Source organism: Petromyzon marinus, chromosome 55 (genome assembly GCF_048934315.1).
Source record: "Petromyzon marinus isolate PM22_M1 ecotype Great Lakes invasive population chromosome 55, UKy_Petmar_22M1.pri1.0, whole genome shotgun sequence".
In the NCBI taxonomy this organism is placed as follows: Eukaryota; Metazoa; Chordata; class Hyperoartia; order Petromyzontiformes; family Petromyzontidae; genus Petromyzon; species Petromyzon marinus.
In genome coordinates this window covers 3,730,445-3,756,455 of record NC_133721.1, presented here as the reverse complement: position 1 = coordinate 3,756,455, position 26,011 = coordinate 3,730,445, and the positions used below count along the sequence as shown (strand labels likewise).

The 26,011-nt window shown below is 47.6% G+C and overlaps 1 protein-coding gene across 2 annotated transcripts in view; it reads left to right on the top strand.

Annotated features, from left to right (window-relative positions):
• The window catches only part of LOC116954467 (uncharacterized), a 68,444-nt gene that overhangs the window by 8,283 nt on the left and 34,150 nt on the right, over positions 1-26,011 (top strand). Inside the window, exon 2 of one of the 2 annotated variants that reach the window (XM_076052243.1) lies at positions 13,165-13,827. The exons of the other annotated variant lie outside the window; for it this stretch is intronic. The gene's annotated coding sequence lies outside the window, so the exon portion shown is untranslated. Of the gene's footprint in view, positions 1-13,164; positions 13,828-26,011 lie in introns of those variants that run through there. 2 annotated transcript variants of the gene reach the window in all.

The window sequence follows — 26,011 nt, the reverse complement described above, 5'->3', positions numbered from 1 at the left end:
CTCTGAATCATTCTCTCTGAATCATTCTCTCTCTCTGAATCATTCTCTCTCACTGAACCGTTCTCTCTCTCTGAATCAATCTCTCTCTCTGAACGATTCTCTCTCTCTCAATCATTCTCTCTCTCTGAATCATTCTCTCTCTCTCTGAATCATTCTCTATCTCTGAATCATTCTCTCTCTCTGAATCATTCTCCCTCTCTGAATCATTCTCTCCCAATCATTCTCTCTCTGAATCATTCTCTCTCTGAATCATTCTCTATCTCTGAATCATTCTCTCGCTCTGAACCGTTCTCCCTCTCTGAATCATTCTCTCTCTGAATCATTCTCTCTCTGAATCATTCGCTCACTGAATCATTCTCTCTCTGAATCATTCTCTCACTGAATCATTCTCTCTCACTGAATCATTCTCTCTATCTGAATCATTCTCTCTCTCTGAATCATTCTCTCACTGAATCATTCTCTCTCTGAATCATTCTCTCTGAATCATTCTCTCTCTGAATCATTCTCTCTCTGAATCATTCTCTCACTGAATCATTCTCTCTCTCTGAATCATTCTCTCACTGAATCATTAACTCTCTGAATCATTCTCTCTCTCTCTCTGAATCCTTCTCTCTCTCTGAATCATTCTCTCTCTCTGAATCATTCTCTCTATGAATCATTCTCTCTCTCTGAATCATTCTCTCTCTCTGAACCATTATCAATCTCTGAATCATTCTCTATCTCTGAATCATTCACTCTCTGAATCATTCTCTGCCTGAATTATTCTCTCTCTGAATCATTCTCTCTGAATCATTCTCTCTCTGAATAATGATCCCTCACTGAATCATTCTCTCTCTCTGAACCATTCTCTCTCTCAATCATTCTCTCTCTCTGAATCATTCTCTCTCTGAATTATTCTCTCTCACTGAACCGTTCTCTCTCTCTGAATCATTCTCTCTCTCTGAACCATTCTCTCTCTCAATCATTCTCTCTCTCTGAATCATTCTCTCTCTGAATCATTCTCTATCTCTGAATCATTCTCTCTCTCTGATTCATTCTCCCTCTCTGAATCATTCTCTCTCTCAATCATTCTCTCTCTTGAATCATTCTCTCTCTGAATAATTCTCTCGCTCTGAACCGTTCTCCCTCTATGAATCATTCTCTCTCTCTGAATCATTCTCTCTCTCTGAATCATTCTCTCTCACTGAATCATGAACTCTTTGAATCATTCTCTCTCTGAATCCTTCTCTCTCTCTGAATCATTCTCTCTCTGAATCATTCTCTCTCTCTGAATCATTCACTCTCTGAATCATTCTCTGTCTGAATTATTCTCTCTCTGAATCATTCTCTCTGAATCATTCTCTCTCTGAATAATGATCTCTCACTGAATCATTCTCTCTCTGAACCATTATCTCTCTCAATCATTCTCTCTCTCTGAATCATTCTCTCTCTGAATCATTCTCTGTCTGAATCATTCTCTCTCTTAATCATTCTCTCTCACTGAACCGTTCTCTCTCTCTGAATCAATCTCTCTCTCTGAACCATTCTCTCTCTCAATCATTCTCTCTCTCAGAATCATTCTCTCTCTCTGAATCATTCTCTATCTCTGAATCATTCTCTCTCTGTGAATCATTCTCCCTCTCTGAATCATTCTCTCCCAATCATTCTCTCTCTGAATCATTTTCTCTCTGAATCATTCTCTATCTCTGAATCATTCTCTTGCTCTGAACCGTTCTCCCTCTCTGAATCATTCTCTCTCTGAATCATTCTCTCTCTGAATCATTCTCTCTCTGAATCATTCTCTCACTGAATCATTCTCTCTCTGAATCATTCTCTCACTGAATCATTCTCTCTCACTGAATCATTCTCTCTATCTGAATCATTCTCTCTCTCTGAATCATTCTCTCACTGAATCATTCTCTCTCTGAATCATTCTCTCTCTGAATCATTCTCTCTCTGAATCATTCTCTCACTGAATCATTCTCTCTCTCTGAATCATTCTATCTCTCTGAATCATTCTCTCTCTGAATCATTCTCTCTCTGAATCATTCTCTCACTGAATCATTCTCTCTCTGAATCATTCTCTCTCTGAATCATTCTCTCTCTGAATCATTCTCTCTCTGAATCATTCTCTCTCTGAACCATTCTCTCTCTCTGAATCATTCTCTCTCTCTGAATCATTCTCTCTCTGAACCATTCTCTCTCTCTGAATCATTCTCTCTCTCTGAATCATTCTCTCTCTGAACCATTCTCTCTCTCTCTGAATCATTCTCTCTCTGAATCATTCTCTCTCTGAATCATTCTCTCTCTGAATCATTCTCTCTCTGAACCATTCTCTCTCTGAATCATTCTCTCTCTGAATCATTCTCTCTCTCTGAATCATTCTCTCGCTCTGAACCATTCTCTCTCTCTCTGAACCATTCTCTCTCTCTCTGAACCATTCTCTCTCTCTCTGAACCATTCTCTCTCTCTGAATCATTCTCTCTCTCTGAATCATTCTCTCTCTGAATCATTATCTCTGAATAATTCTCTCTCTGAATCATTCTCTTGCTCTGAATCATTCTCTCTCTGAACCATTCTCTCTCTGAATCATTCTCTCTCTGAATCATTCACTCTCTGAATCATTCTCTCTCTGAATCATTCTCTCTCTCTGAACCATTCTCTCTCTCTGAATCATTCTCTCTCTGAATCATTCTCTCTCTGAACCATTCTCTCTCTCTCTGAATCATTCTCTCTCTCTGAATCATTCTCTCTGAATCATTCTCTCTCTCTGAATCATTCTCTCACTGAATCATTCTCTCTCTGAATCATTCTCTCTCAATCATTCTCTCTCTCTGAATCATTCTCTCTCTGAATCATTCTCTATCTCTGAATCATTCTCTCTCTCTGATTCATTCTCCCTCTCTGAATCATTCTCTCTATGAATCATTCTCTCTCTCTGAATCATTCTCTCTCTCTGAACCATTATTAATCTCTGAATCATTCTCTATCTCTGAATCATTCACTCTCTGAATCATTCTCTGCCTGAATTATTCTCTCTCTGAATCATTCTCTCTGAATCATTCTCTCTCTGAATAATGATCCCTCACTGAATCATTCTCTCTCTCTGAACCATTCTCTCTCTCAATCATTCTCTCTCTCTGAATCATTCTCTCTCTGAATCATTCTCTCTCACTGAACCGTTCTCTCTCTGAATCATTCTCTCTCTGAACCATTCTCTCTCTCTCAATCATTCTCTCTCTCTGAATCATTCTCTCTCTGAATCATTCTCTATCTCTGAATCATTCTCTCTCTCTGATTCATTCTCCCTCTCTGAATCATTCTCTCTCTCAATCATTCTCTCTCTGAATCATTCTCTCTCTGAATCATTCTCTCGCTCTGAACCGTTCTCCCTCTCTGAATCATTCTCTCTCTCTGAATCATTCTCTCTCACTGAATCATGAACTCTTTGAATCATTCTCTCTCTGAATCCTTCTCTCTCTCTGAATCATTCTCTCTCTGAATCATTCTCTCTCTGAATCATTCACTCTCTGAATCATTCTCTGTCTGAATTATTCTCTCTCTGAATCATTCTCTCTGAATCATTCTCTCTCTGAATAATGATCTCTCACTGAATCATTCTCTCTCTGAACCATTCTCTCTCTCAATCATTCTCTCTCTCTGAATCATTCTCTCTCTGAATCATTCTCTCTGAATCATTCTCTCTCTCTGAATCATTCTCTCTCACTGAACCGTTCTCTCTCTCTGAATCAATCTCTCTCTCTGAACGATTCTCTCTCTCTCAATCATTCTCTCTCTCTGAATCATTCTCTCTCTCTCTGAATCATTCTCTATCTCTGAATCATTCTCTCTCTCTGAATCATTCTCCCTCTCTGAATCATTCTCTCCCAATCATTCTCTCTCTGAATCATTCTCTCTCTGAATCATTCTCTATCTCTGAATCATTCTCTCGCTCTGAACCGTTCTCCCTCTCTGAATCATTCTCTCTCTGAATCATTCTCTCTCTGAATCATTCGCTCACTGAATCATTCTCTCTCTGAATCATTCTCTCACTGAATCATTCTCTCTCACTGAATCATTCTCTCTATCTGAATCATTCTCTCTCTCTGAATCATTCTCTCACTGAATCATTCTCTCTCTGAATCATTCTCTCTGAATCATTCTCTCTCTGAATCATTCTCTCTCTGAATCATTCTCTCACTGAATCATTCTCTCTCTCTGAATCATTCTCTCACTGAATCATTAACTCTCTGAATCATTCTCTCTCTCTCTCTGAATCCTTCTCTCTCTCTGAATCATTCTCTCTCTCTGAATCATTCTCTCTATGAATCATTCTCTCTCTCTGAATCATTCTCTCTCTCTGAACCATTATCAATCTCTGAATCATTCTCTATCTCTGAATCATTCACTCTCTGAATCATTCTCTGCCTGAATTATTCTCTCTCTGAATCATTCTCTCTGAATCATTCTCTCTCTGAATAATGATCCCTCACTGAATCATTCTCTCTCTCTGAACCATTCTCTCTCTCAATCATTCTCTCTCTCTGAATCATTCTCTCTCTGAATTATTCTCTCTCACTGAACCGTTCTCTCTCTCTGAATCATTCTCTCTCTCTGAACCATTCTCTCTCTCAATCATTCTCTCTCTCTGAATCATTCTCTCTCTGAATCATTCTCTATCTCTGAATCATTCTCTCTCTCTGATTCATTCTCCCTCTCTGAATCATTCTCTCTCTCAATCATTCTCTCTCTTGAATCATTCTCTCTCTGAATAATTCTCTCGCTCTGAACCGTTCTCCCTCTATGAATCATTCTCTCTCTCTGAATCATTCTCTCTCTCTGAATCATTCTCTCTCACTGAATCATGAACTCTTTGAATCATTCTCTCTCTGAATCCTTCTCTCTCTCTGAATCATTCTCTCTCTGAATCATTCTCTCTCTCTGAATCATTCACTCTCTGAATCATTCTCTGTCTGAATTATTCTCTCTCTGAATCATTCTCTCTGAATCATTCTCTCTCTGAATAATGATCTCTCACTGAATCATTCTCTCTCTGAACCATTATCTCTCTCAATCATTCTCTCTCTCTGAATCATTCTCTCTCTGAATCATTCTCTGTCTGAATCATTCTCTCTCTTAATCATTCTCTCTCACTGAACCGTTCTCTCTCTCTGAATCAATCTCTCTCTCTGAACCATTCTCTCTCTCAATCATTCTCTCTCTCAGAATCATTCTCTCTCTCTGAATCATTCTCTATCTCTGAATCATTCTCTCTCTGTGAATCATTCTCCCTCTCTGAATCATTCTCTCCCAATCATTCTCTCTCTGAATCATTTTCTCTCTGAATCATTCTCTATCTCTGAATCATTCTCTTGCTCTGAACCGTTCTCCCTCTCTGAATCATTCTCTCTCTGAATCATTCTCTCTCTGAATCATTCTCTCTCTGAATCATTCTCTCACTGAATCATTCTCTCTCTGAATCATTCTCTCACTGAATCATTCTCTCTCACTGAATCATTCTCTCTATCTGAATCATTCTCTCTCTCTGAATCATTCTCTCACTGAATCATTCTCTCTCTGAATCATTCTCTCTCTGAATCATTCTCTCTCTGAATCATTCTCTCACTGAATCATTCTCTCTCTCTGAATCATTCTATCTCTCTGAATCATTCTCTCTCTGAATCATTCTCTCTCTGAATCATTCTCTCACTGAATCATTCTCTCTCTGAATCATTCTCTCTCTGAATCATTCTCTCTCTGAATCATTCTCTCTCTGAATCATTCTCTCTCTGAACCATTCTCTCTCTCTGAATCATTCTCTCTCTCTGAATCATTCTCTCTCTGAACCATTCTCTCTCTCTGAATCATTCTCTCTCTCTGAATCATTCTCTCTCTGAACCATTCTCTCTCTCTCTGAATCATTCTCTCTCTGAATCATTCTCTCTCTGAATCATTCTCTCTCTGAATCATTCTCTCTCTGAACCATTCTCTCTCTGAATCATTCTCTCTCTGAATCATTCTCTCTCTCTGAATCATTCTCTCGCTCTGAACCATTCTCTCTCTCTCTGAACCATTCTCTCTCTCTCTGAACCATTCTCTCTCTCTCTGAACCATTCTCTCTCTCTGAATCATTCTCTCTCTCTGAATCATTCTCTCTCTGAATCATTATCTCTGAATAATTCTCTCTCTGAATCATTCTCTTGCTCTGAATCATTCTCTCTCTGAACCATTCTCTCTCTGAATCATTCTCTCTCTGAATCATTCACTCTCTGAATCATTCTCTCTCTGAATCATTCTCTCTCTCTGAACCATTCTCTCTCTCTGAATCATTCTCTCTCTGAATCATTCTCTCTCTGAACCATTCTCTCTCTCTCTGAATCATTCTCTCTCTCTGAATCATTCTCTCTGAATCATTCTCTCTCTCTGAATCATTCTCTCACTGAATCATTCTCTCTCTGAATCATTCTCTCTCTGAATCATTCTCTCTCAGTGAATCATTAACTCTCTGAATCATTCTCTCTCTCTGAATCCTTCTCTCTCTCTGAATCATTCTCTCTCTCTGAATCATTCTCTCTATGAATCATTCTCTCTCTCTGAATCATTCTCTCTCTCTGAACCATTATTAATCTCTGAATCATTCTCTATCTCTGAATCATTCACTCTCTGAATCATTCTCTGCCTGAATTATTCTCTCTCTGAATCATTCTCTCTGAATCATTCTCTCTCTGAATAATGATCCCTCACTGAATCATTCTCTCTCTCTGAACCATTCTCTCTCTCAATCATTCTCTCTCTGAATCATTCTCTCTCTGAATCATTCTCTCTCACTGAACCGTTCTCTCTCTGAATCATTCTCTCTCTGAACCATTCTCTCTCTCTCAATCATTCTCTCTCTGAATCATTCTCTCTCTGAATCATTCTCTATCTCTGAATCATTCTCTCTCTCTGATTCATTCTCCCTCTCTGAATCATTCTCTCTCTCAATCATTCTCTCTCTGAATCATTCTCTCTCTGAATCATTCTCTCGCTCTGAACCGTTCTCTCTCTCTGAATCATTCTCTCTCTCTGAATCATTCTCTCTCACTGCATCATGAACTCTTTGAATCATTCTCTCTCTGAATCCTTCTCTCTCTCTGAATCATTCTCTCTCTGAATCATTCTCTCTCTGAATCATTCACTCTCTGAATCATTCTCTGTCTGAATTATTCTCTCTCTGAATCATTCTCTCTGAATCATTCTCTCTCTGAATAATGATCTCTCACTGAATCATTCTCTCTCTGAACCATTCTCTCTCTCAATCATTCTCTCTCTCTGAATCATTCTCTCTCTGAATCATTCTCTCTGAATCATTCTCTCTCTCTGAATCATTCTCTCTCACTGAACCGTTCTCTCTCTCTGAATCAATCTCTCTCTCTGAACCATTCTCTCTCTCTCAATCATTCTCTCTCTCTGAATCATTCTCTCTCTCTGAATCATTCTCTATCTCTGAATCATTCTCTCTCTGAATCATTCTCCCTCTCTGAATCATTCTCTCCCAATCATTCTCTCTCTGAATCATTCTCTCTCTGAATCATTCTCTATCTCTGAATCATTCTCTCGCTCTGAACCGTTCTCCCTCTCTGAATCATTCTCTCTCTGAATCATTCTCTCTCTGAATCATTCTCTCTCTGAATCATTCTCTCACTGAATCATTCTCTCTCTGAATCATTCTCTCACTGAATCATTCTCTCTCACTGAATCATTCTCTCTATCTGAATCATTCTCTCTCTGAATCATTCTCTCACTGAATCATTCTCTCTCTGAATCATTCTCTCTGAATCATTCTCTCTCTGAATCATTCTCTCTCTGAATCATTCTCTCACTGAATCATTCTCTCTCTCTGAATCATTCTCTCACTGAATCATTAACTCTCTGAATCATTCTCTCTCTCTGAATCCTTCTCTCTCTCTGAATCATTCTCTCTCTCTGAATCATTCTCTCTATGAATCATTCTCTCTCTCTGAATCATTCTCTCTCTCTGAACCATTATCAATCTCTGAATCATTCTCTATCTCTGAATCATTCACTCTCTGAATCATTCTCTGCCTGAATTATTCTCTTTCTGAATCATTCTCTCTGAATCATTCTCTCTCTGAATAATGATCCCTCACTGAATCATTCTCTCTCTCTGAACCATTCTCTCTCTCAATCATTCTCTCTCTCTGAATCATTCTCTCTCTGAATTATTCTCTCTCACTGAACCGTTCTCTCTCTCTGAATCATTCTCTCTCTCTGAACCATTCTCTCTCTCAATCATTCTCTCTCTGAATCATTCTCTCTCTGAATCATTCTCTATCTCTGAATCATTCTCTCTCTCTGATTCATTCTCCCTCTCTGAATCATTCTCTCTCTCAATCATTCTCTCTCTTGAATAATTCTCTCTCTGAATCATTCTCTCGCTCTGAACCATTCTCCCTCTATGAATCATTCTCTCTCTCTGAATCATTCTCTCTCTGAATCATTCTCTCTCACTGAATCATGAACTCTTTGAATCATTCTCTCTCTGAATCCTTCTCTCTCTCTGAATCATTCTCTCTCTGAATCATTCTCTCTCTCTGAATCATTCACTCTCTGAATCATTCTCTGTCTGAATTATTCTCTCTCTGAATCATTCTCTCTGAATCATTCTCTCTCTGAATAATGATCTCTCACTGAATCATTCTCTCTCTCTGAACCATTATCTCTCTCAATCATTCTCTCTCTCTGAATCATTCTCTCTCTGAATCATTCTCTGTCTGAATCATTCTCTCTCTCTTAATCATTCTCTCTCACTGAACCGTTCTCTCTCTCTGAATCAATCTCTCTCTCTGAACCATTCTCTCTCTCAATCATTCTCTCTCTCAGAATCATTCTCTCTCTCTGAATCATTCTCTATCTCTGAATCATTCTCTCTCTCTGAATCATTCTCCCTCTCTGAATAATTCTCTCCCAATCATTCTCTCTGAATCATTCTCTCTCTGAATCATTCTCTATCTCTGAATCATTCTCTTGCTCTGAACCGTTCTCCCTCTCTGAATCATTCTCTCTCTGAATCATTCTCTCTCTGAATCATTCTCTCTCTGAATCATTCTCTCACTGAATCATTCTCTCTCTGAATCATTCTCTCACTGAATCATTCTCTCTCACTGAATCATTCTCTCTATCTGAATCATTCTCTCTCTCTGAATCAATCTCTCTCTCTGAACCATTCTCTCTCTCAATCATTCTCTCTCTCTGAATCATTCTCTCTCTCTGAATCATTCTCTTTCTCTGAATCATTCTCTCTCTGAATCATTCTCCCTCTCTGAATCATTCTCTCCCAATCATTCTCTCTCTGAATCATTCTCTCTCTGAATCATTCTCTATCTCTGAATCATTCTCTCGCTCTGAACCGTTCTCCCTCTCTGAATCATTCTCTCTCTGAATCATTCTCTCTCTGAATCATTCTCTCTTTGTGAATCATTCTCTCTCTCTGAATCATTCTCTCTCTGAATCATTCTCTCACTGAATCATTCTCTCTCACTGAATCATTCTCTCTATCTGAATCATTTTCTCTCTCTGAATCATTCTCTCACTGAACCATTCTCTCTCTGAATCATTCTCTCTCTGAATCATTCTCTCTCTGAATCATTCTCTCTCTGAATCATTCTCTCACTGAATCATTCTCTCTCTCTGAATCATTCTCTCTCTGAATAATTTTCTCTCTCTGAATCATTCTCTCTCTCTGAATCATTCTCTCACTGAATCATTCTCTCTCTCTCTGAATCATTCTCTCTCTCTGAATCATTCTCTCTCTGAATCATTCTCTCTCTCTGAATCATTTCTCTCTCTGAATCATTCTCTCTCTGAATCATTCTCTCTTTGTGAATCATTCTCTCTCTCTGAATCATTCTCTCTCTGAATCATTCTCTCTCTGAATCATTCTCTCTCTCTGAATCATTCTCTCTCTCTGAATCATTCTCCCTCTCTGAATCATTCTCTCTCTCTGAACCATTCTCTCTCTCTGAGTCATTCTCTCTCTGAATCATTCTCTCTCTCTGAATCATTCTCTCTATGAATAATTCTCTCTCTGAATTATTTTCTCTCTCTGAATCATTCTCTCTCTCTGAATCATTCTCTCTCTGAATCATTCTCTCTCTGAATCATTCTCTCTCTCTGAACCATTCTCTCTCTCTGAATAATGATCTCTCTCTGAATCATTATCTCTCTGAACCATTCTCTCTCTCTGAATAATGATCTCTCTCTGAATCATTCTCTCTCTGAATCATTCTCTCTCTCTGAATCATCCTCTCTCTCTGAACCATTCTCTCTCTCTGAATCATTCTCTCTCTCTCTGAATCATTCTCTCTCTGAACCATTCTCTCTCTCTGAATAATTCTCTCTGAATCATTCTCTCTCTCTGAATCATTCTCTCTCTCTGAATCATTCTCTCTCTCTGAACCATTCTCTCTCTCTGAATCATTCTCTCTCTCTGAACCATTCTCTCGCTCTGAATAATGATCTCTCCCTGAATCATTCTCTCTCTGAATAATGATCTCTCTCACTGAATCATTCTCTCACTGAATCATTCACTCTTTCTGAAAGCGAATGATTCAGAGAGAGGTAATTAATTTTCTCTTTTTGATAGCGAATGATTCGGAGAGAAACTTCAATCTTTCTATATCTGAGAGTGAATGATTCAGAGAGCGATAATTCACGCTCTCTTTCTGAGAGTGAATGATTCAGAAAGAGATAATTTATGATCTCTTTCTGAGAATGAACTAAAACTTGTGCTCGTTACGAATCTGAATCGCGTGGGCAGCAATGGGGGGGGTCGGCGGCGGCAGCGGTGACGCTCCGTGCCGCCTCGCAGCGAGAAGACCCTGGGCTGGGCTTCAGACGCGCATTTACGTGCGAAGTGAGTGTGTGGTGTGTGTGGTGTGTGTGGTGTGTGTGGTGTGTGTGTGGTGTGTGTGGTGTGTGTGGTGTGTGTGTGGTGTGTGTGTGGTGTGTGTGGTGTGTGTGTGGTGTGTGTGTGTGTGGTGTGTGTGTGTGTGGTGTGTGTGTGTGTGTGGTGTGTGTGGTGTGTGTGTGTGTGGTGTGTGTGTGGTGTGTGTGGTGTGTGTGTGGTGTGTGTGTGTGGTGTGTGTGGTGTGTGTGTGTGGTGTGTGTGTGTGGTGTGTGTGTGTGGTGTGTGTGGTGTGTGTGTGTGGTGTGTGTGTGTGGTGTGTGTGTGTGTGGTGTGTGTGTGGTGTGTGTGATGTGTGGTGTGTGTGGTGTGTGTGGTGTGTGTGTGTGTGGTGTGTGTGGTGTGTGCTGTGTGTGGTGTGTGTGTGCTGTGTGTGTGTATGGTGTGTGTGGTGTGTGTGTGGTGTGTAGTGTGTGGTGTGTAGTGTGTGGTGTGTGTGTGTGTGGTGTGTGTGTGTGGTGTGTGTGTGTGGTGTGTGTGGTGTGTGTGTGTGGTGTGTGTGTGGTGTGTGTTTGTGGTGTGTGTGGTGTGTGTGTGTGTGGTGTGTGTTTGTGGTGTGTGATGTGTGTGGTGTGTGTGGTGTATGTGGTGTGTGTGTGGTGTGTATGTGGTGTGTGTGTTGTGTGTGTGGTGTGTGGTGTGTGTGTGTGTGTGGTGTGTGTGTGATGTGTGTGATGTGTGTGGTGTGTGTGGTGTATGTGGTGTGTGCGTGGTGTGTGTGTGGTGTGTGTGTGTGTGGTGTGTGTGATGTGTGGTGTGTAGTGTGTGGTGTGTGTGGTGTATGTGGTCTGTGTGTGGTGTGTGTGTGGTGTGTGTGTGTGGTGTGAGTGTCATGCGTATGGTGTGTGTGTGTGGTGTGTGTGTGTGGTGTGAGTGTGTGTGCTGTGTGTGGTGTGTGTGCGGTGTGAGTGTGTGTGGTGTGTGTCGTGTGTGTGGCGTGTGTGTGCGGTGTGAGTGTGTGGTGGGTGTGTCGTGTGTGTGATGTGTATATAGTGTGTGTGTGTGGTGTGTGTCGTGTGTGTGGTGTGTATGTAGTGTGTGTGTGTGGTGTGTGTATGTGGTGTGAGTGTGTGTGCTGTGTGTGGTGTGTGTGTGGTGTGAGTGTGTGTGGTGTGTGTCGTGTGTGTGTCGTGTGTGTGATGTGTGTGTGCTGTGTGTGGTGTGTGTTTGGTGTGTGTCGTGTGTGTGGTGTGTGTGTCGTGTGTGTGGTGTGTGTGTCGTGTGTGTAGTGTGTGTGGTGTGTGGTGTGAGTGTGTGTGCTGTGTGTGGTGTGTGTGTGCGGTGTGTGTGGTGTGTGTGTCGTGTGTGTGGTGTGTGTGTGCTGTGTGTGGTGTGTGTGTTCTCCCCCTCGTCTGAAAAGAGTGTGCATGAGCGGGTATGAGTGAGTCGGTGCATGAGTGAGTTTGGGAGCGCGGTAGTGTAGCGGTTAGCGCACTCGCCTACGAACCCAGCGACCCGAGTTCAAATCCCGCTCACGGCCAACACCGTGACGATTATTTGAACCGGTCCTGGGCCTTCTCGAAGTCTACTCAGCCGCAAATGAGTACCTGATGCCACTCGAGAGACAAAGGCGGTCGGGCCACCTCCTCGTGCGCCGTACCGACCTCATAGGTGCTCGCTAACAGCGCTCGCCCCACCCGTCTGTCAAGGCTATACGGGGGATTAATGTTTCATGTGTGTGTAGGTGCGATGGGGAGACAAAGGTGGCCGTGCGTGGTGCTGGTCACCCCACTGCCTCAGTGCTGGCCACCCCACTCCTGTGTAGCCTTTAACAGAATGAGCTAGACCAGAGAACACATATGACATTGTCCAACGTGACATTGTCCAACGTGACATTGTCCAACGTGACCAGACGGGAGACGCAGGGTGTCCCTGGCCACGCTGCGGCTCGCCCGCGATGTCACGCCGTGGGTATCAGCGCGGACAATATTCCTCACCGGTGTCTGCGTGTCTCCTGTTTGTGTGTCTCCTGTCTGTGTCTCTCTGTCTGTGCGTCTCTCTGTCTGTGTCTCTCTGCCTGTGCGTCTCTCTGTCCGTGTCTCCTGTCTGTGTCTCTCTGTCTGTGCGTCTCTCTGTCTGTGTCTCCTGTCTGTGTCTCTCTGTCTGTGCGTCTCTCTGTGCGTCTCTCTGTCTGTCTCTCTGTCTGTGTTTCCTGTCTGTGTGTCTCCTGTCTGTGTGTCTCCTATCTTTGCGTCTGGACCACTGGACGGGTTCCGCAGGATTGGAAGGATGCCCTGGTGGTCCCCCTCTTTAAGAAGGGGGACCGCACAGACTGCACCAACTACAGGGGCATCTCACTCCTCAGTGTGCCGGGAAAGGTCCTGGCAAGGATTATTCAACATCGCCTTGCCAGGCACGCTGAGGGGAGGATTGCCGCGCCCCAAAGCCATATTTTCTGTCCGTCTGCTACAGCAGAGGTGTAGGGAATGCCAAGAAGACCTACATCTCTGCTTTATTGACCTGGTCAAGGCCTATGATACCATAAGTAGGCTTGGGCTCTGGGTTGTTCTTCGTGCTTTCGGAGGGGGGAGGAGCGACGCTCACAACAACGAGCGGAGCGCCGGGTGGCTAAAGCACAGCAAGTTGGCACAGGAGGTGGTGCATCAGCCAGTCATCTCAGTCATCTCAGTCAGTCGACCCGTGTCACCTGGGTCTGCCCCGTGACCTCCTGCCAGCGGGCGTTCGACACTTCACGTGGCCTCAACGTGCACATAGCCTGGCACAAGCGTCGTGGTGACGTCACCGCCACTTAGTGTTGTTGGTTGTTGCCCGTGTGCGTGTGTGTTGCCTGTCACACTGTCGGTGTTGAAGGGAGCCGTGTGCAGGCCGCTGCCTTGGTCGGAGTGACTCTTGCACAGTGGCGGCGATTTGAAGGCACTCACGGGTGGATGGGTGGGGTGCGTGGAGTGGGTGGGTGGGTGTGGGGGTGGGTGGGTAGAGTGGGTGGGTGTTGAGGTGGCTGGGGGTGGGTAGAGTGGGTGGGTGGGTGGGGGTGGCTGGGGGTGGGTAGAATGGGTGGGGGTGGGTGTGGGTGTTGTTGTGACCGACAAGAGGTATGGAACCCTGCGGTGGGTTGTGTCTTTGCGACTGGAGTTTGATTCCCGCTCACGGCCACCAGCGTGACGATTATCTGAACCGGTCCGAGGTCGACTCAGCCTCAGATGAATACCTTGTGCGGTGTGTAAGCATCGCCACGAGGGAGACAAAGGCGGCCGGGCGTGGTGCTGGCCACCCAACCCCTCCTGTGCCATGCCTGGCCTTTTTAGGCGCTCGCTAACAGTACTTGCCCCAAGTCTGTTGAGGCTATACGGGGGGTCTTTGTCTTCATGAGTGAGTGGATGAGTGGGAGAGTGATTGGATGAGTGAGTGGGTGAGTACGTGAATGAGTAGGTGGGTAAGTAGGTGAGTGTGTGAGTGAGCGAAAATGTGTTGGAACAGTGCGGGATTCCTCAACATGGGTCGAGGAATCAATGCGTGGTGGAGTTCACAGAAGCCACGGTAGTAGCAGTGTAAGAGCGATAAGGAGGCGACTGATCACCACGGAGTGACTCAGTGGGGTCTGGGTCATCAATCACCCTGGCCACGTGAGTGTGCACACCCATGTGAGGACACACACGCGTGTGAGTGTGCGTGCACGCACGCACGCAAGTGGGTGTGAGAATGTGCGCGCGTGTGCCCGTGGCTCCAGTGAGGCTGCGTTCTACAGATTCCTGTCTCCCAGCACGCGGTGCATGCTGTGCGCACAGACACACACACAGACACACACGCAGTGACAGACACACACAGATACACACAGACACAACAACCGCCATTCGCCACTAAGTGGCGGTGACGTCACCACGACGCTTGTGCCAGGCCATGTGCACCTTGAGGCCAAGTGAAGTGTCGAACGCCCGCTGGCAGGAGGTCACGGGGCAGACCCAGGTGCCACGGGTCGACTGACTGAGATGACCAAGATGACCGGCTGATGCACCACCTGTGCCCCCTACTGTGCCAACTTGCTGTGCTTTAGCCACCCGGCGTTCCGCTCGTTGTTGTGAGCGTTGCTCCTCAGCCCTCTGTTGTTGTTGGAGGGTGACTGCCTCCGAATGCCCAGTAGCGTCCTTCACAAGCCTCCTCCACTGAGGCCGATCTTGACACCGCTGGTACCAGTCATCGGAAAGTCCACTCAGCTCCACATCCTCCTGTAGTACGTCACTCCATCTCTTCTTTTGCCCGTGCCACGCCCGTTTAGCCCCCTCGATCCGGTCGAACAAAAGCTGTTTGGGCATGCGGTGGCTGGGCATGCGGGCTACATGACCCAGCCAACGCAGCCTTGCCTGCCGGAGGAGCTCACCGATGGGACTTTGCCCAGATCTTTCAAGGATTTGTGAGCTGACACAATCCAGCCTGGATAAACCCAGGATGGATCGTAGGCAGGCCAGCCTAAATGTTTCTAACCGGTGAAGATGTTCCATTAGGGGGGTCCACGTTTTGCAAGCATAGAGAAGGGAGGGAATGACCGTGGCCGAGAAGACCTGAAGCTTCGTGCGGAGCGACAGATCAGGCAGCTTCCACACAGCGTTACGCAACCGGTGAAAAGATATTGCCGCTCGACTGATTCGGAGTGAGTCCTCTGCTGCCAAACTGGAGCCGGTCATGAGCACCCTGCCCAGGTATGGGAAACTCTCCACTCTCTCCACAACTGCCCCATCACCGATTGGGAGTTGTGGGGATGGAGTGTCCGATGGTACAACATACCCAGGCAGGTGTTTAGTTTTCGTGGGGCTGATGGTAAGGTCCCATCTCTTAGTGGCACGCTCCAGTTTCAGCAGAAGTGTCTCCAACTCCTCCTCTGAGTGAGCTGCAATTACCAGGTCGTCGGCATACATAACGTGGTTGACCAATAGGGAGCCATCCTTTGACCGCACCCGGGCATCGATCAGCCTCCCATTGTATCTGTACAGCTACTGAAGGCTTCACGAACTATGTGGTCAAAATAGATGTGAAATAATGTTGGAGCCAGAGGACATCGCTGTCGCACCCCAAGGTGTACAGGGAATGGCTCAGACTCCCGGCGATGTAGTTTTACCCGGGCCCGCTCACCATTATGAAGGTCCTTAATGATTGTGAGGAGAGGGTCAGGGACTCCGAAAGCACGAAGAACAACACAGCCCAGGCCTTCTGATGGTATCATAGACCTTGCCCAGATCAATAAAGCAGAGATGTAGGTCTTGTTGGAATTCCCTACACCGCTGCTGTAGCAGACGGACAGAAAATATGGCATCCATGCAGGACCGCCCTGAAGAGAGGCTCTGCAAGCCTCTCTTCAGCGTGCCTAGCAAGGGGATGTTGAATAATCCTTGCCAGGACCTTTCCCAGCACACTGAGGAGTGAGATGTCCCTGTAGTTGTTACAGTCTGTGCGGTCCCCCTTCTTAAAGAGGGGGACCACCAGGGCATCCTTCCAGTCCTGCGGAACCCGTCCAGTGGTCCAGACTGTTGTTATGATATCATGTAGTGCAGTCTGTGCACAAACGCCACCCTCCCTCAGCATGTCGCTTTGGAAGATCATCTCTGCCCGGTGCCTTTCCTGGTCTCAGACTCTGGATCGCCTTTAGTATTTCCTCAACAGATGGCGCCTCAGCCAGCCACTCACAGGGGGTGACTTCTTCAAATATGTGGGGCACCACAGCCTCCGCAGGGACATTCCCACTTTGTCCCACAATGTTTCCCATGTCGAGGGATTTCCCCTCCCCCAGGAGTTCACAGAAATGCTCAGCAAATCTGCAAACCTGTTCCTGGGGGTTGGAGATTGGATCACCGTTTTTTCCCCTAATGATGGTAATAGGTGTGGCGCTGCAGGTTACTTTTTTGATGGAGTTAAATAGGGGTTTGTGATCGCGGGCCATTGAGGCAGACTCCATCTCCACAGCAACCCGCGACCACCACCCATCCTTGCAGCGCCTCACGGCTCTCCGAACCTCCGAGCGAAGGCTGCGGTAAGCCTCCTCATTCTCTGATGTGGGATTCTGTAACCGATGACAGTGGGCCTGTCGCTTTTTCTCAACCATCCGGAACACCTCCTCTGTCAGCCAGGGTCTCTGGGGAGGTCTGGACCACTTACCCAAAGCAGCTATTGCAGCTGCATGAGTCATAGTCCTAAACCTCGCCCATTTACCCTCGACATCAGGAGGAGTGGGGGACGATGCCAACCCCAGCCGCAAGCGATGATGAAATTCTCGCTTGCAACTTTCATCAGATAACTGAGACCAGGCCACTTTAGGTTGGAATGGGGTCCTGGGTGTACACCCACCACCGGAGTGGAAGAATGGCAGGCGCATCTTACAGATGACTAGTCGATGGTCAGAGGGCAGATCAGCTCCACAGTAGGTCCTGGTGTCACGGACATGGGCTCGCATCCGCTGGTCCATCACTATGTAGTCCAGCAGATGTTCTTGCTTGGACCCGGCATGCATCCATGATGTTGTGTGGATGCGCCGATGCTGGAACAGCATGTTGGTAATTACAAGCCCATGGGCTGCACAACAATCTAGCAGCCTCCTACCGTTGTTATTGAGCTGATCTGGCCGATGCCCTCCAATCACTCCAGATCAGGTGCCAGCATCATGACTAACTCGGGCATTGAAGTCACCCAACAAGATGACTCTATCCCGAGGGGCCACAGAGATCCAGGCGGTACCAGTCCAGCTCCCTACAGAGCAGTGGCAGCCTCTCCTCCGCAGTGAGCGTTCGAACATTCCACGTGGCCATCCGTAGTGGCTTTTCGTTGTTTCTGGAGGAGCCCCGAGGGTAGAGATTCAATCTCCTGGCTCCGCCAAATGGGGTTTGGCCAGGAGACACCAAAGACGCCTGTCCCCCCGGGGCCACCGGCACAAGCTTATTAGTTACATATTTAATTCGTGGTTTAGTGGTAATTTATTGAAGGTGGAGGGATTATAAGCCCCTCGCACCCGTCCAGAGCCTCCGTTTAGCCACTGTGGTGGTCACAGACGCCATGAGGGGAGGAGCCAATCGGAATTGGCCCTCCCCCCACAGCACTGTCCACGCCAGAGTTGCCCGTCCGGCACCGCGAGGAGGTAGGGGGTTGTTTTGACTCTCCCACACACACACGGACGCTCTCACAAACACAAACTCTCAAACACACAGACTCTCATACCCACATACTCTCTCTCACATACACAGAGACTCTCACACACACACATACAGACTCACAAACTTACACGCACATAGACACTCACACACACACAGACGTACACACACACACAGACTGTCACACACAGACTCTCACACACACACATATACACTCACACACACAGACTCTCACACACACACAGACTCACAACAACAACAACCGCCATTCGCCACTAAGTGGTGGTGACGTCACCACAATGCTTGTGCCAGGCCATGTGCACCTTGAGGCTACGTGAAGTGTCGAACGCCCGCTGGCAAGAGGTCACGGGGCAGACCCAAGTGCCACGGGTCGACTGACTAAGATGACTGAGATGACTGGCTGATGCACCACCTGTGCCCCCTACTGTGCCAACCTGCTGTGCTTTAGCCACCCGGCGCTCTGCTCGTTGTTGTGAGCGTCGCTCCTCCGCCCTCTGTTGTTGTTGGAGGGCGACTGCCTCCAACTGCCCAGTAGTGTCCTTCACAAACCTCCTCCACAGAGGCCGATCTTGACACCGCTGGTACCAGTCATCGGCAAGTCCACTCAGCTCCACGTCCTCTTGTACCACATCACTCCGTCTCTTCTCTAGCCCGTGCCGCGCCCGTTTAGCCCCCTCGATCCGGCCGAACAAAAGCTGTTTAGGCATGCGGTGGCTGGGCATGCAGGCTACATGACCCAGCCAACGCAGCCTTGCCTGCCGGAGGAGCTCACTGATGGGACCTTGTCCAGATTTTCAAGGATTTGTGAGCTCCTCACACAATCCAGCCTGGTTAAACCCAGGATGGATCGTAGGCAGGCTAACCTAAATGTTTCTAGCCAGCGAAAATGTTCCATTAGGGGGGTCCACGTTTCGCAAGCGTAGAGAAGGGAGGGAATGACCGTGGCCGAGAAGACCTGAAGCTTAGTGCGGAGCGACAGACCTGGTAGCTTCCACACAGCGTTACGCAATCGATGAAAAAATATTGTCGCTCGACTGATTCGGAGTGAGATCTCTGTTGTTAAACTGGAGCCGGTCATAAGCACACTGCCCAGGTATGGAAAACTATCCACTCTCTCCACAATTGCCCCATCACCGATTGGGAGTTGTGGGGGTGGAGTGTCCGATGGTACAAAATACCCAGGCAGGTGCTTAGTTTTGGTGGGGCTGATGGTAAGGCCCCATCTCTTAGTGGCATGCTCCAGTCTCAGCAGCAGCATCTCCAACTCCTCCTCTGAATGAGCAGCTATTACCAAATCATCGGCATACATAACATGGTTGAGCAATAATAGGGAGCCATCCCTTGACCGCACCCGGGCATCGATCAGCCTTCCATTATATCTGTACCAAATGGAGATTCCCCCGGCACAGCTATTGAAGGCTTCACGAACTACGTGGTCAAAGTAGATGTAAAATAATGTGGGAGCCAGAGGACATCCCTGTCACACCCCAAGGTGTACAGGGATTGGCTCTGACTCCCGGCCACGTAGTTTTACCCGGGCCCGCTCACCATCATGAAGGTCCTTAATGATCGTGAGCACAAGGTCAGGGCCTCCAAAAGCACGAAGAACAACTCAGAGCCCATGCCTACTGATGGTATCATAGGCCTTGACCAGGTCAATAAAGCATAGATGTAGGTCTTGTTGGAATTCCCTACACCTCTGCTGTAGCAGACGGACAGAAAATATGGCATCTGTGCAGGACCACCCTTTCCTGAAACCGCATTTGGGCTCCGCAAGCCTCTCCTCAGCGTGCCTGGCAAGGCGATGTTGAATAATCCTTGCCAGGACCTTTCTCGGCACACTGAGGAGTGAGATGCCCCACGAATTAAATATATAACAGACTCTCACACACAACAACAACAACCGCCATTCGCCACTAAGTGGCGGTGACGTCACCACGACGCTTGTGCCAGGCCATGTGCACCTTGAGGCCACGTGAAGTGTCGAACGCCCGATGGCAGGAGGTCACGGGGCAGACCTTCACACACACAAATATACACTCACTCACACACAGACTCACACACACAGTCTCACTCACACACACTCACTCTCACTCACACACACACAGACTCTCACGCACACAGACTCTCACACACACATATACACTCACACACACATATACACTCACGCACACATTTACACTCACACACACACTCTCACACACAGACTCTCACACACACACAGACTCTCACACACACAGACTCTCACACACACACAGACTCTCACACACATACACAGACTCTCACACACACACAGGCTCACACACTCTCTCTCACACACAGACCCTCACACACAAACATATACACTCACACACACACAGACTCTCACACACACATATACACTCACACACAGACTCTCACACACACATACTCTCACACACACACAGACTCTAACACACACACACACAGATTTTCACACAGATATACACTCACACACAGACTCTTACACACACAGACCCTCACACACACATATACACTCACACACACAGACTCCCTCACACACAGGCTCTCACACACACACATATACACTCACACACACATACACACACAGACTCTCACACAGACTCTCACATACACACATATACACTCACACACAGACTCTCACACACATAGACCCTCACACACAGACTCTCACACACACACACAGACTCTCTCTCACACACACACAGACTCTCACACACACAGACCCTCACACACACACACAGACTCTCACACACATAGACCCTCACACACAGACTCTCACACACACACACACAGACTCTCTCTCACACACACACAGACTCTCACACACACAGACCCTCACACACACACACAGACTCTCACACACACAGACTCTCACACACACAGACGCTCACACACACACACATATACACACACATACTCACACACACACACAGACTCTCACACACACAGACTCTCACACACACACAGACTCTCTCACACACATACACAGACTCTCACACACACAGACCCTCACACACACACACAGACGCTCACACACACAGACGCTCACACACACACATATACACTCACACACACACATATACACTCACACACACAGACTGTCACACACACAGACTCTCTCACACACACACAACAACAACCGCCATTCGCCACTAAGTGGCGGTGACGTCACCACGACGCTTGTGCCAGGCTATGTGCACCGTGAGGCCACGTGAAGTGTCGAACGCCCGCTGGCAGGAAGTCACTGGGCAGACCCAAGTGCCACGGGTCGACTGACTGAGATGACTGGCTGATGTACCACCTGTGCCCCCTACTGTGCCAACCTGCTGTGCTTTAGCCACCCGGCGCTCCGCTCGTTGTTCTGAGCGTTGCTCCTCCGCCCTCCGTTGTTGTTGGAGGGCGACTGCCTCCAACTGCCCAGTAGCATCCTTCACGAGCCTCCTCCACAGAGGCCGATCTTGACACCGCTGGTACCAGTCATCGGCAAGTCCACTCAGCTCCACGTCCTCCTGTACCACATCACTCCATCTCTTCTCTAGCCCGCGCCCGCTTAGCCCCCTCAATCCGGCCAAACAAAAGCTGTTTCGGCATGCGGTGGCTGGGCATGCGGGCTACATGACCCAGCCATCGCAGCCTTGCCTGCCGGAGGAGCTCACCGATGGGACCCTGCCCAGATCTTTCAAGGATTTGTGAGCTCCTCACACAATCCAGTCTGGTTAAACCCAGGATGGATCGTAGGCAGGCCAGCCTAAATGTTTCTAACCGGCGAAGATGTTCCATTAGGGGGGTCCACGTTTCGCAAGTGTAGAGAAGGGAGGGAATGACCGTGGCCGAGAAGACCTGAAGCTTAGTGCGGAGCGACAGACCAGGTAGCTTCCACACAGCGTTACGCAACCGATGAAAAGATATTGCCGCTCGACTGATTCGGAGTGAGACCTCTGCTGTTAAACTGGAGCCAGTCATAAGCACACTGCCCAGGTATGGGAAACTCTCCACTCTCTCCACAACTGCCCCATCACCGATTGGGAGTTGTGGGGGTGGAGTGTCCGATGGTACAAAATACCCAGGCAGGTGCTTAGTTTTGGTGGGGCTGATGGTAAGGCCCCACCTCTTAGTGGCACGCTCCAGTCTCAGCAGCAGCGTCTCCAACTCCTCCTCTGACTGAGCAGCTATTACCAAATCATCAGCATACATAACGTGGTTGAGCAATAGGGAGCCATCCCTTGACCGCACCCGGGCATCGATTAGCCTCCCATTATATCTGTACCATATGGAGATTCCCCCGGTACAGCTATTGAAGGCTTCACGAACTACGTGGTCAAAATAGATGTTAAATAATGTGGGAGCCAGAGGACATCCCTGTCGCACCCCAAGGTGTACAGGGAATGGCTCTGACTCCTGGCCACGTAGTTTTACCCGGGCCCGCTCACCATCATGAAGGTCCTTAATGATCGTGAGCAGAGGGTCAGGTACTCCAAAAGCACGAAGAACGACCCAGAGCCCAGGCCTACTGATGGTATCATAGGCGGCCTTGACCAGGTCAATAAAGCAGAGATGTAGGTCTTGTTGGAATTCCCTACACCTCTGCTGTAGCAGACGGACAGAAAATATGGCATCTGTGCAGGACCGCCCTTTCCTGAAACCGCATTGGGGCTCCGCAAGCCTCTCCTCAGCGTGCCTGGCAAGGCGATGCTGGATAATCCTTGCCAGGACCTTTCCCGGCACACTGAGGAGTGAGATGCCCCTGTAGTTGTTACAGTCTGTGCGGTCCCCCTTCTTAAAAAGGGGGACCACCAGGGCATCCTTCCAATCCTGCGGAACCCGTCCAGTGGTCCAGACTGATGTTATGATGTCATATAGGGCAGTCTGTGCACAAACGCCACCCTCCCTCAGCATTTCGCTTGGGAGATCATCTCTGCCCGCTGCCTTTCCTGGTCTCAGACTCCGGATCGCCTTCAATACTTCCTCAGCAGATGGCACCTCAGCCAGCCACTCACAGGGGGTGACTTCTTCCAATATTTGAGGCACCGCAGCCTCAGCAGGGTCATCCTCACTTTGTGCCACGATGTTTTCCTGGCTGAGGGATTTTCCCTCCCCCAGGACCTCACAGAAATGCTCAGCAAATCTGCGAACCTGTTCCTGGGGGTCGGAGATTGGATCACCGTTTTTTCCCCTAATGATGGTAATAGGTGTGGCGCTGCAGGTTACTTTTTTGATGGAGTTAAATAGAGATTTGTGATCACGGGCCACTGAGGCAGACTCCATCTCCTCAGCAACCCGCGACCACCACCCATCCTTGCAGCGCCTCACGGCTCTCCGAACCTCCGAGCGAAGGCTGCGGTAAGCCTCCTCATTCTCTGACGTGGGATTCTGTAGCCGATGACAGTGGGCCTGTCGCTTTTTCTCAACCATCCTGAACACCTCCTCTGTCAGCCAGGGTCTCTGGGGAGGTCTGGACCGCGTACCCAAAGCAGCCATTGCAGCTGCATGAGTCACAGTCCTAAACCTCGCCCATTTACCCTCGACATCAGGAGGAGTCGGGGACGATGCCAATCCCAGCCGCAAGCGATGATGAAATTCTCGCTTGCAACTTTCATCAGATAACTGAGACCAGGCCACTTTAGGTTGGAATGGGGTCCTGGGTGTACACCCACCACCGGAGTGGAAGAATGGCAGGCGCATCTTACAGATGACTAGTCGATGGTCAGAGGGCAGATCAGCTCCACGGTAGGTCCTGGTGTCAAGGACACACACACAGACCCTCACACACACACACAGACTCTCACACACACAGACTCTCACACACACAGACACTCTCAAACACAGACCCTCACACACACACAGACACACACAGACCCTCACACACACAGACTCTCTCACACACACACAGACTCTCACACACACATATATACACTCACACACATACTCTCACACACACAGACCCTCACACACACACATATACACTCACACACACATACACAGACTCTCACACACACAGACTCTCTCACACACACACAGACTCACTCACACACACACACAGACCCTCACACACACACAGACCCTCACACACACACATGTACACTCACACACACACATATACACTCACACACACAGACTCTCACACACAGACTCTCTCACACACACACAGACTCTCACACACACAGACTCTCACACACACAGACTCTCTCACACACACATATACACTCGCACACACAGACTCTCACACACACAGACTCTCTCACACACACACACAGACTCTCACACACACAGACTCTCACACACACAGACTCTCTCAAACACAGACCCTCACACACACACAGACTCTCACACACACATATACACTCACACACACACATACACAGACTCTCACACACACATATATACACTCACATACACAGACTCTCACACACACAGACCCTCACACACACACATATACACTCACACACACATACACACAGACTCTCACACACACAGACTCTCACACACACAGACCCTCACACACACACATATACACTCACACACACATATACACTCACACACACAGACTCTCACACAAACAGACCCTCACACACAGACTCACTCACACACACACAGACCCTCACACACACACAGACTCTCACACACACAGACTCACTCACACACACACAGACTCTCACACACACAGACTCTCACACACACAGACTCTCTCACACACACACATATACACTCACACACACAGACTCTCACACACACAGACTCTCTCACACACACACATATACACTCACACACACAGACTCTCACACACACAGACTCACACACACAGACTCTCTCACACACACACACAGACGCTCACACACACATACCCTCACACACACACACATATACACTCACACACACACATATACACTCACACACAGACTCTCACACACACAGACTCTCACACACACAGACTCTCTCAAACACAGACCCTCACACACACACAGACACACACACAGACTCTCACACACACACAGACACACACACATACTCTCTCACACACACAGACTCTCACACACACATATACACTCACACACACATACATAGACTCTCACACACACAGACGCTCACACACACACACAGACACACACACAGACCCTCGCACACACACAGACACACACACAGACTCTCACACACACAGACTCTCACACACACATATATACACTCACACACAGACTCTCACACACACAGACTCTCACACACACATATACACTCACACACACACAGACTCTCACACACAGACCCTCACACACACACAGACACACACACATACTCTCTCACACACACAGACTTTCACACACACACACATATATACTCTCACACACACAGACCCTCACACACAGACACAGACCCTCACACACACACAGACACACACACAGACTCTCACACACACATATATACACTCACACACCCAGACTCTCACACACACAGACCCTCACACACACACAGACATAGACCCTCACACACACACAGACACACACACAGACTCTCACACATACAGGCGCTGTGGCTAGCTGTAGACGTGACCGCACCTCGCAGGAATGAGCGCAGGAGGGGCGGGCGGCCTCACGGCGGAGTGCGGTGGTGATGATGATGGCAATGGTGGTGGTGATGTTGATGATGATGGTGGTGATGATGATGGTCGTGGTGATGATGATGGTGGTCGTGGTCATGATGATGGTGGTGGTAGTGATGATGGTGGTGATAATGATGGTGATGATGGTGGTGGTCATTTTGATGATGGTGGTGGTTGTGGTGGTGATGATCGTGGTGGTTGTTATGTTGATGATGTTGGTGATGGTTGTGGTGGTGATGATGGTGGCGGTGATGTTGATGATGGTGTTGGTTGTTATGTTGATGATGATGGTTGTGGTGGTGATGATGGTGGCGGTGATGTTGATGATGGTGTTGGTTGTTATGTTGATGATGATGGTTG